Here is a 19270-nt window from a genome sequence, read left to right on the forward strand (position 1 = left end):
AGGTCATCCTTCTGGCAACTGTAGTGAAACAGAGGGAACTAAATCGCATATATTTGGGAGGATTAAAACAACGAGGAAATAGGCGTGTGGGGTTTTAGTGGCATCGTCGTACGCATGAGTCATCCAAGGTGCTCCTAACTGTTTGGCTAAGACTTGCACTTCCACAGAGTTGAATCTCCGAAATAAACTATCACTGACAGAACGTCAACTCAAACACTTCAATGACACCAAGAAATTAAAGACCTGTGTTAGACTTGATCTTTCAGCGGGTGCTATTAAGGACATAGCAAAGACGGGTGGTATATTTCCACTTCTTGTATCTATACCAGTGGTGATAGCCGCTGAGGCTCCAGATGTTGCAAAAGAATCTTCACTTGGTGCTGTTGGAACTGCTGCTATGATAGCATTAAAGAAAACAACAGAACACGGATTAAAGACCTCTAAAAAAAGAGCAAAGATACGCGGTATAAGACTGCCTGGTATACGGTGCCAGGGAACGAGGTATGGGCAAGATCTGCGACTACCGGAGACTCTTCGTTAAACGGAATGCGTTTCGATCTTCCAGTGTCAAATTTTGATTTACTTGATGCTGCTAAGAAATTAAAAATTAAAATCTTCAAAGGTGTTTTATGCGTGAACAATTAACAAAACAACCAAATATCAAAGAAACGATATTATTAATCTCGATGAAAGTTCTGGTCCGGACACTCACTGGGTTGCATACGTGATTGGCACATGCAGAGTTGTTTATTTTGATTCGTATGGACTGGCATCACCGAAAGAATTTTTACAGTATATCAGCAGCAGCAGAATGCATTGCTCTCGGATCTGGTATTCAAAATTACTAACACAGACATTAACGTATCCACCTATAAGTGGAATAGAATCGCTAGCGATTCTAAATGCTGTGTCAATGCCATCATGGACCACCGACGGTGGTCTGCTACCTCATAACGTTTAACATGAGTATACCGCCCGTCGTTTTAATCAGGTCCTAGTGTAATACACAGTGGTAGATATTAAAGGAAGATCTGCCTCGACGCTTGCCTCGGGAGTGACATAGATTTATCCAAATATGCAACACTAGTTGAACTTGCTGATCTTTTGCATCTCACTGATGTTGAACAAAATGAAGTTTTTGTTTTGCAGGATCAGCAAGGACAGTTAAAGACAAGCAATATTCCGTTGGCAGATATTATTCTGCGGGTTTCAGGCGCTACCGAATATAACTTAGTTGTGTTTACTAAAAACGGTAAAATTAAAATCTTGGAGAAATCAATTCTTTCACTCATTGGATAAATTACTGGAATTATCAGAAGAATTGGAGATATAATGTATTGCGATCTCAACATGGCTACTAATACAATTGCTGGTGTGAGAGAACAAAGATCATACGAAAACGTGGCAACAAAAATACGTGGACAACAGCGATGGTACGACCAGAACTGAGATTAGTAAATACGTTTCTAAAACCAGTGATACAAAGAATGGCGATCTCAATATGGCTAGTAATACAATTACTGGTCTTAGAGAACTAGAAATAAACGATAACGCTGCAACGAAGAAATACTTGGACAACAGCAACACCCCAATGATGACCTCGTTAATTACAATCAATGATGGATTGATCACATTCAGATCTGAGCATGCTAATCATGTAAATACGTTTTTGAATTTTCGCAAAACCTAACTAGATTAGCCGGTGATTTCTTTGGAAATCCAAAAGTCGTCAGCGTTAAGCTAGTTGACATCAAAACGTTTATTGATGGTGTATTTCATCTTACAACCCCAATCAACGATGTATATATACTAGCGTCCGGATCAGCATTATGGACACCACTCAGAAACTCCATCAAACATACCGCTGAGGTTCCCGGTGCGTACAGGTTCTCAGTACTCGGCGGTATAACATTTACAATACATACCACAATTTCACGGCGTTATCCACTTAACGTATCTTCTGGATCTATGCTAGTGATATCAGAGCAAAACTAAGAGGAAACCTTTGCAGTCGAACCCGAATCAAAAGGCTTGGTCGTGTTGTACTACTGGTGTCTTGAATCGTCGCCAAAATGCCACCTACTTAGAGTGTTGGCTCTCTACATAACGAGCAAGATCACTGACCCTGCAATTGACGTTCAATGTTTCAGATACCAGCAAGCATGCCCGTGGCAGAACCAACTGAAAATATCATTGATGATAACATAAAAACATATAACAGACACATTGTCGTCATCGACGATGTTGTATACACTGCATCAGCTGTAGTCGCTGAAACAGTAACGATAATCGGAACATTATCATCCAGATACATAACAGCACCAGCAATAGGAATTGGTGTTGCAGTTATTGGTAGGTGCTGCTGATATTCTTAATATCATCTCAAAGCAGCACCAGGAAACCGACCCCCTGACATTTTATGCCAGGACTCTGTCAAAGATTATAATCCTCTTGATTTAGATCCATGATTTAAATCAAGAGGTAAATAATAATGTCGCAAACGGATCGATATCGGATAACATTTAAGATGCAGAGTGCACGAACTCACTTGATCAACTTCGCCAGTTATTCTCCGCGTACACAACTGAGAATCCAAATGATGGCCTGAAACAGCAGATCATTTATCAGATCAAGCGCCTGAATCATCTCGTGTTTGACCTCAAATACGTTCACTGGCTGGAAGCAGTCATCGCTGATATTTCTGCAATGTATATCGCAAGCCGACGTGCAGAAGGCAAGTTTGAATTACTGCCACTCAACTATTAGAAAATATTTCTTCAGTACTTCAAAATCACAGAGGAGGAGCTGCCGACGTTTAAAATACCGCGATTTAATGATGATGAGCTGAAGATAAACGTCAGCGACATCAATGATGAATACCCCAAAATTGTCGAGGCATGGAGAGCGATATCACCTCCTCCAAGTATTCGCAAACATGACAAGAGTCCTGCTGCTGATGTTGAGCATATATCACCAGGTGTTGTGAAGGTAACATCAACAATATCTGTAAATTTAGTCTGCATTGCTGTAGATGAAGGATTTCAAGTAGATCTTAAAAAATCTAGACACAGTGAGCAGGGATATATTCTTTATTCGCTTACCCTTGACGTCCCCCTGAATATTTGAATGTGTTAGTACCTGATAATCCTGTTTATTTACGATGTCATAATGCACTTTTTCACGGATACATTTTAAACTTACTTACCAACTCGGGCACCTGCTTGATTTTACAGACGAATCTCTGACTTTAAGTTTGTATGTACGAGTTTAAGCTCGCGTTAGTATCGTGTAGAACTCTACTCCTCGCCCCCCCCCCCCTCCCCGTCGAAAGACAAGGACTCACTCAAGACTCAGTCAAGACCTTGCAGTGTTTCACATTGAACGTTCTGTACAGTAAAAAATACTTTCTTACTATCTGCACAGTAAAAAATAATATTTTTTAAAACTGTCTAACTGATAAAAGCAGTGATGAAATCAGGACCACTACAACAAATTTTCAAAGAAACGCGCACTCTATTATTAGCACACATTCCACAATACCCTTGACGGAGTCAAGGTTCAGTGAAACGCTCTCTATTATTAACAAGCAGCTAATAGGTTACACATATTCCACAATACCCTTGACAGATTCAAGGATCAACGAAACGCTCTCTGTATTAGCAATCAGCTAGTAAGTTATACACAAATCCAATATCTTTCAATGATACGCGCGCTTTATTATTAGCCAGTCACATTCCAATACCCGCCCCCCTGGTGTTTTACACCAGGACTCTGTCAAGGATAAAATCAGGGATCAGTGTCACAACTTTCACTTTCACAATCAAATTACTTACAATCGATCGTTTCACGTTCTGTCTGTTCTACAGTCATACATACATTTTTCAACTACTTACACGCGCACCCACAGTCATTTTTGTTTCATATTCATTTGACAGCTCTGATCTAATTCGCTCCATTGCAATTGCAAGTGGGGTAAAATCTTGGATTTGCGAATCATCAACGTTAGCAAGAGATAATCTCATAGCATTTTAATAAACCTGTGCAATGTGGCTAGCGTGTACTTCCCCTCAGATTTTCGTTCTTGCATTGTTTCAAAATCATCTGTAATTTTTCCGGGGTCAAGCTGTTCATTAAGTCGTATACCCCTATTAACGGCGGAGGTAGGTTTACGCAAGTTTTTAATCGCATAAATAATCGCATCAATATTTTCGGAATATAATAAATATCATTTTTAAAATATATAAAAGATATTAGCATTAGTTTTGCGGGAATGCATGAACATCACAATACATATAATTAATTATAGCATTCCAAATTTTGCGAAATGTATGGACAGCACAACAAGCATACTTAATTCTAGCATCGCTAATTTTTGCGGAATGCATTGTCCCAGGTGTTTTATACCCCTTGTCTTTTAGACAAGGACTTTGTCTCTGACTATGCCAGGGAACACTCCACGATCAACAGATTTATACTTATCACTTTAAATTTGTTGAACACCCTACCCAAGAACAAACCCCATGGAGTGCAAAATCAGCACCCACTAAGTTGTTCGGGGGAATAGCAATCCCTTATAGGAAATCACTCCGCTTTAATCCCTTGTCGAGCGCTGGCAGTGACAGAGTTTTAGGGATAGAGGTAAAATGTAACGATAGACTTAAATATTTTATATTCGGAGCACTTTTGTCATCAACTAATTTTCCTAGCCCAAGTTACTCCGAAACATTAGAAGAACTAAAGGATCAGTTTGATATTTTCTGCAAAGAAGGCATTCCCATACTCGCCGGAGACTTCAATGGTCAGTTAAGTTCACTGTTTAGCACAAAACAATTGTCTAACATCAAACGCTAGAGGCACTATTCTAGAAAGGTTCTGAGCGATAGGCATTTAGTATCTGTTAATAGTCAATCCATTTGTGAAGGGTCTGATTTTACTTTTTTCTCAACCGATGGCAAATCAAAATCTTTGACAGACCATATACTATTGCAAAAATGTAAATTCGATTTAGTGGTTAAGGCAGAAATAATAGATGATCATCCTTTGACCATTTCAGATCATCATCCTGTAAAAACAGAGCTGGTCACACCTTTTGTACATAATACAACAATGGCCGACGAGCATATCATTCATTCCATAAATTGGAAGAAAGCCTCGGCAGAACAAATAAATAGATATAAGGAAACAACACGCAATGAATTGTTAGCGCAACTGCATAAGGCAGAACTAGCGACGAATGTCGATATTGAAATTATTATTCAAGAGACAGTAAAGATTTTACATGAAGCAGCTTCTAGGTTTCTCCCCATAGAGACGTTTTGCCCGTACGCTAACCCCTATTGGAAACTACTAAACGTAAAAAAGTTTGACACGGAAATGCGGCTGAAACGCAGGGCATGGATTTCTAATGGTAGGCCAAGAGGTTGGGAATGTATGTCATACGCGAACTATAAGAAAGCGAAGAAATTGTTTGCAAAAGAATTATTGAAAGCTAAAGAAAAGTACGATAGAGAACAATTCAGTGAGCTTGAAAAGGCTGCAGAGCTCGATATTTTACTTTCTATAAGTTTATACGGAATAAAAGAAATAAACGTGATTACATTCACGAAATCAAATCAAACGGAAAAATTGTACGCGACCTCGTCTCTATTAGAGAGTTATGGGCAAATCATTTTTCCAGTTTGTCACTACCTGACAATATTTATCTGTACGATGAGAATCATTACCAGATGGTCTTAGCAGAGGTTAGAAAACAGAGTAAAGAAACCTATTCACACTTTGACGAAGTTGTTGATAAAATTCCCACTTGAGAAGAAATCAGTAGTGCAATTAGCTCTCTCAATAAAGATAAGGTATGTGGTCACGATGGTATTGATGCTGATCATTTACTGTTTGCGGACCCTCCAAGAAGTGTACAATTACTTGAAATTATATTCACAAAAGTGTACGAGGCCGAGAAGTACCCGTGCCACTTTAAACAAGGTTTGGTAATACCAATATTCAAAGGAGGAGGAAATAACAAATTAGATGTGAATAATTACCGTGATATAACTATAATTCCAGTGCTTCAGAAAGTTCTAGAACAAATTATATATAGTAGACTATTTATATTTTCTAAGCAGATTTCTTTTCCAAATCCATTGCAATATGGTTTCAGAAATAATTGCGGTAGTATCACTGCAGCGTTCTGTATTAAAGAATCTATATGCTACTATATGAATAAAGATACTCCTGTCTATGCTACATTTCTTGATAATGCTAAAGCCTTCAACACAGTTTGGCACAACGGATTATTCTACAAGTTGTACAGACTTGGCATCAAAGGGAAGACCTAGCGCATCACGAAAGACTCGTTTGAGAGAGTAATAAGCTCTGTTTTATTTGCGGGCAAGCTGTCCAAACTCTTCGATATTAGGCAGGGTGTAGGACAGGGCCGTATCTTGTCTGCCTGGTTCTTTCTTGTAATGATAGATGATTTAATCACGGAATTAGATCACACTTTGCGAGGTCTAAAACTTGTCGATCTCCACCTGCCTTGTGTCTTATTAGCAGATGACACAACTGTAATGTCTAACTCGCATCATTCAATGCAACAGCTGCTTGATAAATTTCCAACTATGCGAAAAGGTGGAGATTAAAATATAACGCAGATAAAAGTTGCACCATCTTGTTTACTAACAAAAGAACGACTGGTATCCCTTCTTTTCTGCTCGACAAATCTCCAGTTCCGGCAGTCAAAAGTAAGAAGTATGCCGGCATACCTTTAAAATACAACTTAAACCCAAAAGACGCGATAAAAGAAGCATGCGATAAAGGCAAACGCTTGTTAAACTCTTTTTATTTTATTGGTATCAGAGACGGAGGAATGAACCCTTTAACAAGTCTGAAGATTTGGAAAAGAATTATTCTACCCTCGGTCCTACATGGATGTGAACTATGGTCAGGTATCACAAACTCGAATATAGAAGAACTTGAGTTATACCAGAGATATGCAGCGCGACGTATGCAAGCTTTCGATAAATATTCGCCTACGGAGGCAACGACTCTGGTCAATGGAAGCATACATAGATAGGATGAAATTGCTCTTTTTCAACCGATTGTGTAAGGGCGATTGGACTTTTATCTGGAAAAAGATTTTTATTATGTGCTTATGTCAGTATCTGACCAACCCGCTAAAACAGACGGGATTTATACCAGATATTAACAGAATAACTAAGAAATATGGTATGGGAAGTGCTCTTTTAGACTGTGCAGCAAGAGTACAAACAGAAGAAAAACTCGTCTGGAATCGACATATTATTGATATTATTCAAAACCATGAAGAAACTACCTGGAGAGCAAATATAGAACTAAGGGGTGACTTAATTCACTTCAGAAACATTCATTTGGACTTAAAACCAAGTAGTATATTGTTTCTTGGGCGTAAATTTCCATCCATGTTATGGCCTTTTTCTGAAGTAATGAAACTGTACATCATGCCTGTTGGTAAAGTTATGGTATGCAAACTCTGCGGAAAAGAGACTGACGACAGAGCGAAACATCTTATTTTAGGTTGCGAAATGCTACTTGAGGAACGAAACGTTTTCTTTGAGAGAGTGATTGACTCTTTAGAAGTGAGAGATGGGGTTAACTTATTCAATCAAGAAGAAGATATATTGTTGGAGACACTTCTTGGAAGCAGGGCTGACTGGATGTCGTCTATTGACGATGATGTAACAGATAGACTCATGTTGGTGACCGCAAACAGCATAGCTTCATTCTACAATAAAATATATGCCCTACTATCAACCAACATGTTCAAACATGATATAAAAAGTAAGTAGTAAATTAACATTACAAATACAAAAATTAAAGGCCAACGTGTTCTTGTCAAATCCGCAAATTTTGTTGTATGACAGCTGTATACGGTGTATATGGTTATGTATATATATGTATGTGTATATGTATGTACGTATGGGTGTATGTATGTGTATGTATATGTATATATATGTGTATGTATGTATATGAATGTGTGTGCATGTATGTGTATATGAATATGTGTGTATGTGTATATGTATGTATATATATGTATGTATATGTGTGTATATGAATGTGTGTGTATGTATGCATATGTATGTATGTATGTATGTATGTATGTATGTATGTATGTATGTATGTATGTATATATCTATATGTATGTGTATGTATATATATATATATATATATATATATATATATATATATATATATATATATATATATATATGCGTGTATGTGTGTGTATATATATATATATGTGTGTGTGTGTGTGCATGTATGTATATATATATATATATATATATATATATATATATATATATATATATATATATATATATATATATATATATATATATATATATATATATATATATATATTTGTGTGTGTGTGTGTGTGTTTATGTATTTGTTTATGTATATTTCCTAGAGATTTCTATATGGTTTTCTGTATTTATATATCTCATTTTGTAAATGCATTAGTTGACTATATATATATATATATATATATATATATATATATATATATATATATATATATATATATATCATGCTTGCGTTCTCGTCTATACTGTCTCATAATCGTATGATACGTATAATATGTATCTTAGTAACCTGATATAATCTTTGTTGAAGAGGTAACTAAGTCATTTAGACAGTCAGTCATAGATAAATGCATGCACGCACGCATACGCGCAAACAAGTATATATATGCATAAATACATGTGTCATATAAAAAGAACTACATATATAATTACACTGTTATAAGTTTTCCATTTCCTTTTCGTTGCTATCTCGAAGGTAATGTTAAGCACATAACAATATAGACGTATTAACCTTTCGAAATATTATCATCAAGCAACTGTTAAAAGATCAGAGCCATGCTCAGCCAAATGATTGCAGATTTGCATAATTGCAGGTATTGAGATATTTCGTTTTGTCAGTACGGTAGCTGACACAGTATTACTATTGTATTTTTGTCACTTTTCTGTTCTATTTTATGATCTTGCATTATCCTGAATTTTTTGATTAATCTGATGTAATCTCTGTTGAAGAGGAAATAAAATCAGTCAGTCAGTCAGTCAGTCATACAGACATACATACATACATACATACATACCATATTGGTTTCGGTTTTTCTGTTACTTTGTTTAAGACCATATTGTCGTAACATACATACATACATACATACATACATACATACATACATACATACAATATGTGAAACAGTGTTATAAAGAAATTCTAACATCGAAGGAAATGTTTACTTTTGTTATCAATCAAGGACAAGATATAGAAAAATCTTACAGATGTGTAGTACACGTGTGCGTGAATTCCAGTCATATTATAAGCAATATAAATAAAAAGTTGTCATAGAGAAACCTATTGGAGTTTTCTTACGGTTTGTCTCGCTAGTTTTAATGCATTTGTGAAAACAAGGAATGAACTTGTTACGACTCTATGGTCTGAAACAAAGTTACAGAAAAGAGCGAAAACCAACAAGTTTTGAAAAAATTCAGAAAAAAATTATTTCCCTAGAATAAAAAGTGAAAATTTAAAAAGAATTTACATTTTTGTAAATTAAATCTCGAATAGTCGTTAAAGTTCAAACATAAGTGCTATCCCAAAGTTCCAATACTGAATGTGTGGATGTGCATGTAGTCTCGAATATGCTTATGTACCTGTGGTCTGTAATACAATCCAAATATATCTTTGTCTGAATTCACTATAATTTCAAATTAATGCTTCAGACCATGATTAATATTGAGCTCTTTCTAATTCCAGTGAATATTAATTTGAATAATCTATTCCGCCCAAATGAAATACTGAACACAACCATAAGACTGATTCTGCTAAAGATGTTATTGCAAGAATGGGTAATTTATCAAGTACACAACATTATATTAAAAACCAAGACACAAAAATAGAACCAGGATGAGGGTCAAAATTTAAATATCGGGTACATTCTAAGTTGTTAAGAATATAAGATCTATTACTATAATTATAATAAAGAACATGATAAACATGAGGTACACTAAGTTTTTCTAAGCGGGAATTCCAATGTCCTAGACTCAGATTAAGATAAACATGTTTAACTCCATTGATAATGATCCGAATATGCATGAAAATTAGTTCGATTGCGACAGAGTGTTTTGCATATATTCAGAGAAGATCTAGTGGGTGATATATTACTGGTGGCCGAGAGGTCCTATGTGGCATAAATTGTGCTTGGAATCATGTACAACGTTGGATTTACATTCCTAATATTTCGTCGGAGTTTGATTAGTAGAATGAAAACTCTTTTACGTAGAACTGAAAATAAATGCCAATTCATTTTCTGATAACTTATCCGCAGAAGCAACAATCATCAAGGTACTAACACTATTGACATCTTTTCCCACGAATCCTTACAGTGGTTCAGATAGTTAGCAAAATATGCATAGGATTCGTGAACTGTTAACGTCACTGAAGTGCCTTATGTCTTTCTTCTCTTCAAATAATTTTCATTATTGCTTGCGTTCGACCTGCGAGTTCAACTGTACCGATATGCCTTTAGTAGTTTTTCTTTTTTCCAACCAGCAGTATGTAATGCCTTCTATATTGTTTCATCTAATCGACATGGGAGTTGAAATTCTAGTAGTACTATCTTGCCCTCGTTATTGCATCTCGTAGACGATATGAAGTTGAAGTCCTGGTTACACTGTCTTGTCTTTATTGTTGTATCTCGTTGTTGTTGTTTCTCGTAGTTGACATGGGAGTCGAAGTTCTGGTAGCAATATCTTGCCTTCGTTGTTGTATCTTGTAGTCGACATGGAAGTTGAAATTCTAGTATGACTATCTTGCCTTCGTTGTTGTATCTTGTAGTTGACATGGAAGTTGAAATTCTAGTATGACTATCTTGCCTTCGTTGTTGTATCTTGTAGTTGACATGGAAGTTGAAATTCTAGTATGACTATCTTGCCTTCTTTGTTGTATCTTGTAGTTGACATGGAAGTTGAAATTCTAGTATGACTATCTTGCCTTCATTTCTGTATCATCTAATCGGCAAGGAAGTTGAAGTTCTAGTAGCACATTCTCGCCTTCGTTGTTGTATCTCGTAGTGGACATGGAAGATGAAGTTCTGGTACCACTATCTTCCCTTCGTTGGTGTATCTCGTAGTGGACATGGAAGATGAAGTTCTGGTACCACTATCTTCCCTTCGTCGGTGTATCTCGTAGTGGACATGGAAGATGAAGTTCTGGTACCACTATCTTCCCTTCGTCGGTGTATCTCGTAGTGGACATGGAAGATGAAGTTCTGGTACCACTATCTTCCCTTCGTTGTTGTATCTCGTAGTGGACATGGAAGATGAAGTTCTGGTACCACTATCTTCCCTTCGTTGTTGTATCTCGTAGTGGACATGGAAGATGAAGTTCTGGTACCACTATCTTCCCTTCGTTGTTGTATCTCGTAGTGGACATGGAAGATGAAGTTCTGGTACCACTATCTTCCCTTCGTTGTTGTATCTCGTAGTGGACATGGAAGATGAAGTTCTGGTACCACTATCTTCCCTTCGTCGGTGTATCTCGTAGTGGACATGGAAGATGAAGTTCTGGTACCACTATCTTCCCTTCGTCGGTGTATCTCGTAGTGGACATGGAAGATGAAGTTCTGGTACCACTATCTTCCCTTCGTTGTTGTATCTCGTAGTGGACATGGAAGATGAAGTTCTGGTACCACTATCTTCCCTTCGTCGGTGTATCTCGTAGTGGACATGGAAGATGAAGTTCTGGTACCACTATCTTCCCTTCGTCGGTGTATCTCGTAGTGGACATGGAAGATGAAGTTCTGGTACCACTATCTTCCCTTCGTCGGTGTATCTCGTAGTGGACATGGAAGATGAAGTTCTGGTACCACTATCTTCCCTTCGTCGGTGTATCTCGTAGTGGACATGGAAGATGAAGTTCTGGTACCACTATCTTCCCTTCGTTGTTGTATCTCGTAGTGGACATGGAAGATGAAGTTCTGGTACCACTATCTTCCCTTCGTTGTTGTATCTCGTAGTGGACATGGAAGATGAAGTTCTGGTACCACTATCTTCCCTTCGTTGTTGTATCTCGTAGTGGACATGGAAGATGAAGTTCTGGTACCACTATCTTCCCTTCGTTGTTGTATCTCGTAGTGGACATGGAAGATGAAGTTCTGGTACCACTATCTTCCCTTCGTCGGTGTATCTCGTAGTGGACATGGAAGATGAAGTTCTGGTACCACTATCTTCCCTTCGTCGGTGTATCTCGTAGTGGACATGGAAGATGAAGTTCTGGTACCACTATCTTCCCTTCGTTGTTGTATCTCGTAGTGGACATGGAAGATGAAGTTCTGGTACCACTATCTTCCCTTCGTCGGTGTATCTCGTAGTGGACATGGAAGATGAAGTTCTGGTACCACTATCTTCCCTTCGTCGGTGTATCTCGTAGTGGACATGGAAGATGAAGTTCTGGTACCACTATCTTCCCTTCGTCGGTGTATCTCGTAGTGGACATGGAAGATGAAGTTCTGGTACCACTATCTTCCCTTCGTCGGTGTATCTCGTAGTGGACATGGAAGATGAAGTTCTGGTACCACTATCTTCCCTTCGTTGTTGTATCTCGTAGTGGACATGGAAGATGAAGTTCTGGTACCACTATCTTCCCTTCGTTGTTGTATCTCGTAGTGGACATGGAAGATGAAGTTCTGGTACCACTATCTTCCCTTCGTCGGTGTATCTCGTAGTGGACATGGAAGATGAAGTTCTGGTACCACTATCTTCCCTTCGTCGGTGTATCTCGTAGTGGACATGGAAGATGAAGTTCTGGTACCACTATCTTCCCTTCGTCGGTGTATCTCGTAGTGGACATGGAAGATGAAGTTCTGGTACCACTATCTTCCTTTCGTCGGTGTATCTCGTAGTGGACATGGAAGATGAAGTTCTGGTACCACTATCTTCCCTTCGTCGGTGTATCTCGTAGTGGACATGGAAGATGAAGTTCTGGTACCACTATCTTCCCTTCGTCGGTGTATCTCGTAGTGGACATGGAAGATGAAGTTCTGGTACCACTATCTTCCCTTCGTTGTTGTATCATCTAATCAACGTGGACGTTGAAATTCTAGCAGCGCTATCTTGCCTTCGTTGTTGTATCTTGTAGTCTACATGGAAGTTGAAATTTTAGTATCACTAACCTGTCTTAGTTGTTGCATCTTGTAGTCTACATGGAAGTTGAAATTTTAGTATCACTAACCTGTCTTCGTTGTTGTATCTTGTAGTCTACATGGAAGTTGAAATTTTAGTATCACTAACCTGTCTTCGTTGTTGTATCTTGTAGTCTACATGGAAGTTGAAATTTTAGTATCACTAACCTGTCTTCGTTGTTGTATCTTGTAGTCGACATTGAAGTTGAAGTTTTGGTAGCACTATGTTGCCTTTGTTGTGGCATCTTGTAGTCGGCATGGAAGCTGAAATTCTAAAAGCAATAACCTGTTTTCGTTGTTGTATCTCGTAGTTGACATTAAAGTTCTAGTTCTGGTATCACTATCTTGAATTCGTTGTTGCCTCTTGAAGTCGGCATAGATCTCGAAAATCTGCTAGTACTATTTTGCCTTCGTTGTATCTTGTAGTCGATATGAAAGTTGAAGTTTCATCAGCGCAGTGTCTTGCTTTCTTATCCATACGATGTATAATTACCTGATCTCAAATTTAATATTTTCATGTTTCCATTTTTCCAGTTTACATCGATTGATGCATAGAGTCACGCACTTATTGAGAACTGATTTATATTTTTATGTCAGTGGTGATGATCGCTATTGTCTGGATCAAAATATCTAATTCAGACCAATATCGTAAATATATAACGTTTATATCGTTCCTTTACAGCAGGCGATACGTTTTACTGACTTTCTCTTCAACTAGTATTTTGACACGGAGTTCGGGCTCAAGACTTCCATGATCCACGAGTGAGATATTATTACCATGTAGACTGTCATGTAGTCATTCCATGCCATTCACATGTGATTCTGTCTGTATCTTCCAATCGGAGCACCAGCATAGCCTCACAAATATTTTACGAGAGCCCTTTTCGTCTGCTTTGAGTATTCTTGTTGTTGTACAGATGATCAGATAATTTACTATATAAGGAAGAATTCTAATGAATGATGGTTAGGCCGGACATTATTATTATTATTATTATTATTATTATTTCAGGGAACCTGGACATCATAATTGCAAAGGCGGCCGAGCATTTGTCAGACACCTTAAACAATATCTTTGAGAAAGAGAAGAAACAACTTTATATGGATATTGTTAAATCTTGGGGAGATTTTGGTCTTGGACAAATTGTGGAGTTCAGATACTATTGGATCTGGCACCAGGGTATCCTGACAGAAGTCAACCCCGGGCAAAAGACAATTAAGGTCATTCATTATGGAGCAAAACATCTGTTCGCCACCAGAACAATCGTCGAAGAAGAGTTCGCAGTAAACCCATTGAAGCAAGATATCTATATAAGTCGTCCGGACCCACAGTACTCGTACACACCAGATGAAGTGATCAGAAATGCAAGGAGCAGACTTGGGGAACAGAAATGGAGATCAGGAAACCGCTCCTATGACTTTTACAGACAATGTGTTTTTAAAGAAAGAAATGATAATTGACTTAAACTATATGTTGCATTAAACTTTCACAGTGCTGAATCCTTATGACGTCGTGTGCAAATTTGGAACATACTTTTGTTGTTTTATCATATCCTTCCAAATCGAGACCTAAATCAATTATAATATGACAGCTTACACGTTATCTATGTGAATCCTACAAAAGGTCACATCTTATGGAATGAGTGGGTTATATGACTGAAGGTCAAGGATACAGCGGTAATTGTATCAGTCAAGATAGTACATTGAACAATTTACCAAGTGTTTATTCATGTTAATTCCCATTTTTTCAAAATGTATATGTCATCCATAAGTTCAGATGAATGAACTTCTGCTAATCTCGTACAAAAACCTGCATTTGTTATACTGTCGCTGTTCTGCCGCTTCTGTGATATGTCGCATAATCAGCCTGCACCGCGTAATAAACTGTTGCTCTACCTTTTATTGCTTGCAGTTTAACATCAGGTTGTCAGACATTTTAGTATCTACTTTCGTTTGCTAATTTGTTGAGTACACAACATTTAATCTAACTTAATTTCATCTGAATATTTCTCAATCATTCATTGTCCATCCATCATAAATTCCGATTTACACCGTTTGGTAAAACAAACTAGTAAATTGATACGTGATCATATAACAGCAACGTACAATGCAAGTAGAGTCGTAAAATTTCTAACATCGCCCTTTTAGGGTACATATTGCGTCGAAAGATCAATACACAGATAAGACAATTGACTGCAATAACATTTTGGAATATTTTAACATAAAAGAAGAGACGTAATGTGAGTGGCTGGTATAAAGCTGATAACTCTGAGTTACAGCCTTGAACAAGTTAGAGACTTGAAATGCGTGGAATTAGATACCGAGATAGGACGTGATATATACCAATTCCACTCTGTTTATATCTCTTATGACGAATTGCGATGAAATCCTGTGAATTAATTAAATATTTTGGTCTTTTAAAAGTTTAACCCTGGATTCAACGAGTTCATCCATGGGTTAGTGTATACTGTAATTTTATTTTTTAAATCCAGGTGTTTGTTTCTTCAAGAAGCAAACTTATTTTTAGAATGAACGAAGGATATTAACGTTATGGTTCTAAACACAATTGGCTGTGTTACTCTGTCTTTGGGAAAGGCTCGCACCTCCCACGTCCACGGCGTGATATTATCATTGGCCTGAAAATAACGCTCAAAAACCATCCAGTCGTACAACATTTGAAAGCAAGTTTTAATAGTCAATATTTTAAGTCATGCTTAAATTTGGAGTCAGATAAGTTTCTTAACTGGGCTGGGCATTTTCAAGCACGTGGAATGAACAGTTATTGCCATTACAAGCACGTGGCATGAACAGTTTTGTATATTATATCGCAGTGGATACATTACCGCGATACTCATAAGTATTTTGTTCATTTTATTGGTGATATGCAAACATTTAATGAATTTAAATACCAGTAGAAAAAGAATGATTGAACTCAAGAAAGAAAAGACACTAGTTTTGAATTTTTATATCAAAGTTTTACGAAATGATAATACATTTAACCAGTAGATCCTAAAGTCTGAAGGGATTTATTATTGTGATCAAAATCTGCAATCCCTATATGGGTGAAAATAAATATCCACTGCTAAAATAACTACATAAACATTACATACAGTGACAAATTAATTTTTTCAAATTTTCATCTGTTTTATTGTATAATTAATTTTATGAGATGCTATCATCAATGAGCTCATCACCTGACTGTATGTACAATATAAACTGACTGTATTGATCACTTACTTGTTATCATCCAGTGTAAGACTCAGCCTGTGGTAATTCAGGCCGATGGCTGGCAATGTTGGGGCAGAAAAGATTGTTTCTCGGTTTTGCAGTGGCATTCATTCATGTAATTTAATGAAGGAACACTCCTTATGTTCCCAGGTCAGATCACTTGTGTCCAACTTACCACGGAAAACGTACCTGAAAACAGCCACATAGCAAAGTTATCCATGAATTGCTTTTCATTTTCTTGGAGAAAATTGCGTGCATGATGTTGCCTGTCGGTATCAGCAGTCAATGTTAACATTTTTGGCAAGCCTAGAACTCCAAAACTAGCTGTCTGAATTTTATGTTTATTTTCCCAACAAAATGAGTCCTTAAAATTTGATGGTGCAGATGATTTGAGGTTACCCTTAATTGCTATAAATTTTGATAGAACTGAATACACATGTGATATGAAGCATTCGTCTGTCTTTGCATTTATATTAAGAATATTGCAGAAGTAGACAGCTAACATGGTTTTTGAACCAGTACTGGTTCTGGGTCTTGTCTGTCCTTATTCCCCTGAGGCGCATTCTCCGGGTCATAATTTGGAAACCAATGTGATCCACTACATATAAACACATACTGTATACACCATGCATTACAATCAAAATCAATATACGTAGTAAGCACTGGGTCCTTAATGCCTAGGATCCTTCCCCTGGGTCTTCACTTAGAACCACTGAGGACATATCCAATTATCATATAATATACTTTATTGACATAGAAAGTAATTCTTGTGTCCAACATTTTTTCTCACTATCTTCAGGGTCACAACTGTCATAACGTAGACACTGTTCATAGCCCAACTCTTACGTTTTGGCTCGATAAAGAAATTTTACTTAGAGTAACCAATATAAAGACATCAGATTGAGGTCCAAAACTGTGATACATCGTATTCTGGCGAAAGCTTGTTGTGATAAAACATAATTATTTTAATGCTTTGCAAAATAAGTCTGCAATCGGACTTCGATGTGTTAGTAAAACTGTAGAATGAATATTAAAACAACAGCCACGTTTTATATCCTCAAATCTGCAAGATCGTTATACTCATATGCCTGCATATAAGGCAGGCCCAGACCTAGATTTAGCAGAATGGGTCAAAGTTATTGTGTAATATAATAACGCCATGTCATACATATGACAATGTAATTTTGTTCTATGTATTATTTAACACTGCATATTTTAAACACTGTAAGAATTCGTGTATATTATGTACAAGCTAAGCAGAACATTCTTCGGTTATGATTTATTCTGTTAATTAAGGGTGAACTTAGTTGAACATTAAAACCCTTTCTTTGTATATTGGATAATACATAACCAAAGTATATTGTATGTATATTGACTACTACATTAAGTGAAATTTTTTTATATGGAATGCTACATTAAGAAACAATAATGTCTTGATACTGTGAAACATGCAGGAGAATATTTGATATTTTCCTTTTAACAAGACTACTGTGTAAATTTCTTTGAACATTCCATGTTTTGCACATAAATAGCATTATTAACTAATTTGTTTCAGCTGCGTCCTTAACTTTTTATCTTTGGCACTAGAAAGTTCCCTGTGTGGCAACCAAGGGTGAATAGCAGAGATCGAAGAAAAATAGACAAAATAGTGTCACTGTTCATTGGGACTAAACTGAATGAATTCTAAGCCCAACGAATCGTGCTTTGCCAAATAATCGTAAGACAATCAATGTATGTATGTATGTATGTATGTATGTATGTATCTCCTGTGTGTGTTTTTATGGCCATTTTTAATATTACACACGTTAACATTATGATTATCTTTTCATCTCTCTTTGCATTTGACTTATTTCACTTTGTAACACACTGTCTAGCATCAAAGGTTTAAAGTATGCAAGCTAGCATGATGCATGACGCAAGATGCTATAGAATAATGCACCACGATGCCAGCAGAGGGCGCTGTGATATCTGAATGAAAATAGTAACTCGGGTCAGGTTGAATGCATACAACCGTGTCTCAAAAGCAAAGCAGTATTTGATTAATAATAAAACAATGCAAATGCTACCTTTCTTCCAGAGCATTGGTTCTTATTTTAAAAGAAAATTTGTTTTTAAATTGACGATCATATCACAATTAGTTATCAGGAGAACTGAAAATAAACAAGACCTTTCCCTTTTGAAAATTCAACATTCTCCTAAACTCTCCAAGTGATAAATCGCTCTCGCTTTTAAACCTCTCTCTCTCATATTTAGATAATGTGGCCTTTATATATATATATATATATATATATATATATATATATATATATATATATATATATATATATATATAGAGAGAGAGAGAGAGAGAGAGAGAGAGAGAGATTAGCAAAAGATTGTTCATTGCTAAAATAAATGATCATGATGACAACAGTGTTTACCAATGGCATTCAATGTATTGTTTAGTCAGAAACGTACGATCTTATTTCAATAAGTTTGTTACAGTCTTGCAAAACAGCCATTTAACTTCATTTACCCATACATATACCCATTCATATACCCATACATATTTGTGAGATTGTGTGTGAGAATTTATCTAAAGTGGTTAGAAAAAATCAAGACGTAACCATGATAGATGGACAGACTGACAAACTGTTTGTGTCTGAAGTGCGTACGTGAAGGAAAACATTCCTTAGATTTCATTTTGAACTAAAACATGATGCAGAGGGATAGAGAGAGGCGAAATAGCGTATATTCGTGCACTGACAATACAAAAACAATATACAACGGTTATGTTTGCTAAACTTTACATGGCTATTTCTACAGGAATTCTAACTTTTAACT

General features: G+C 36.7%; 1 pseudogene across 1 annotated transcript in view; it reads left to right on the top strand.

Annotated features, from left to right (window-relative positions):
* Positions 1–18512, top strand: part of LOC149804520 (uncharacterized) — an 82898-nt pseudogene extending 64386 nt beyond the window's left edge. The window contains exons 6-8 of the transcript XR_016413984.1: positions 2782–2988; positions 6963–7812; positions 14232–18512. The product of XR_016413984.1 is annotated as an uncharacterized LOC149804520 (transcript). The remainder of the gene's footprint in view (positions 1–2781; positions 2989–6962; positions 7813–14231) is intronic.
* Positions 18513–19270: the final 758 nt, after the last annotated feature.

This window comes from Sinohyriopsis cumingii, chromosome 2, assembly GCF_028554795.1.
Source record: "Sinohyriopsis cumingii isolate HCF-2022 chromosome 2, ASM2855479v2, whole genome shotgun sequence".
Classification (NCBI taxonomy): Eukaryota; Metazoa; Mollusca; class Bivalvia; order Unionida; family Unionidae; genus Sinohyriopsis; species Sinohyriopsis cumingii.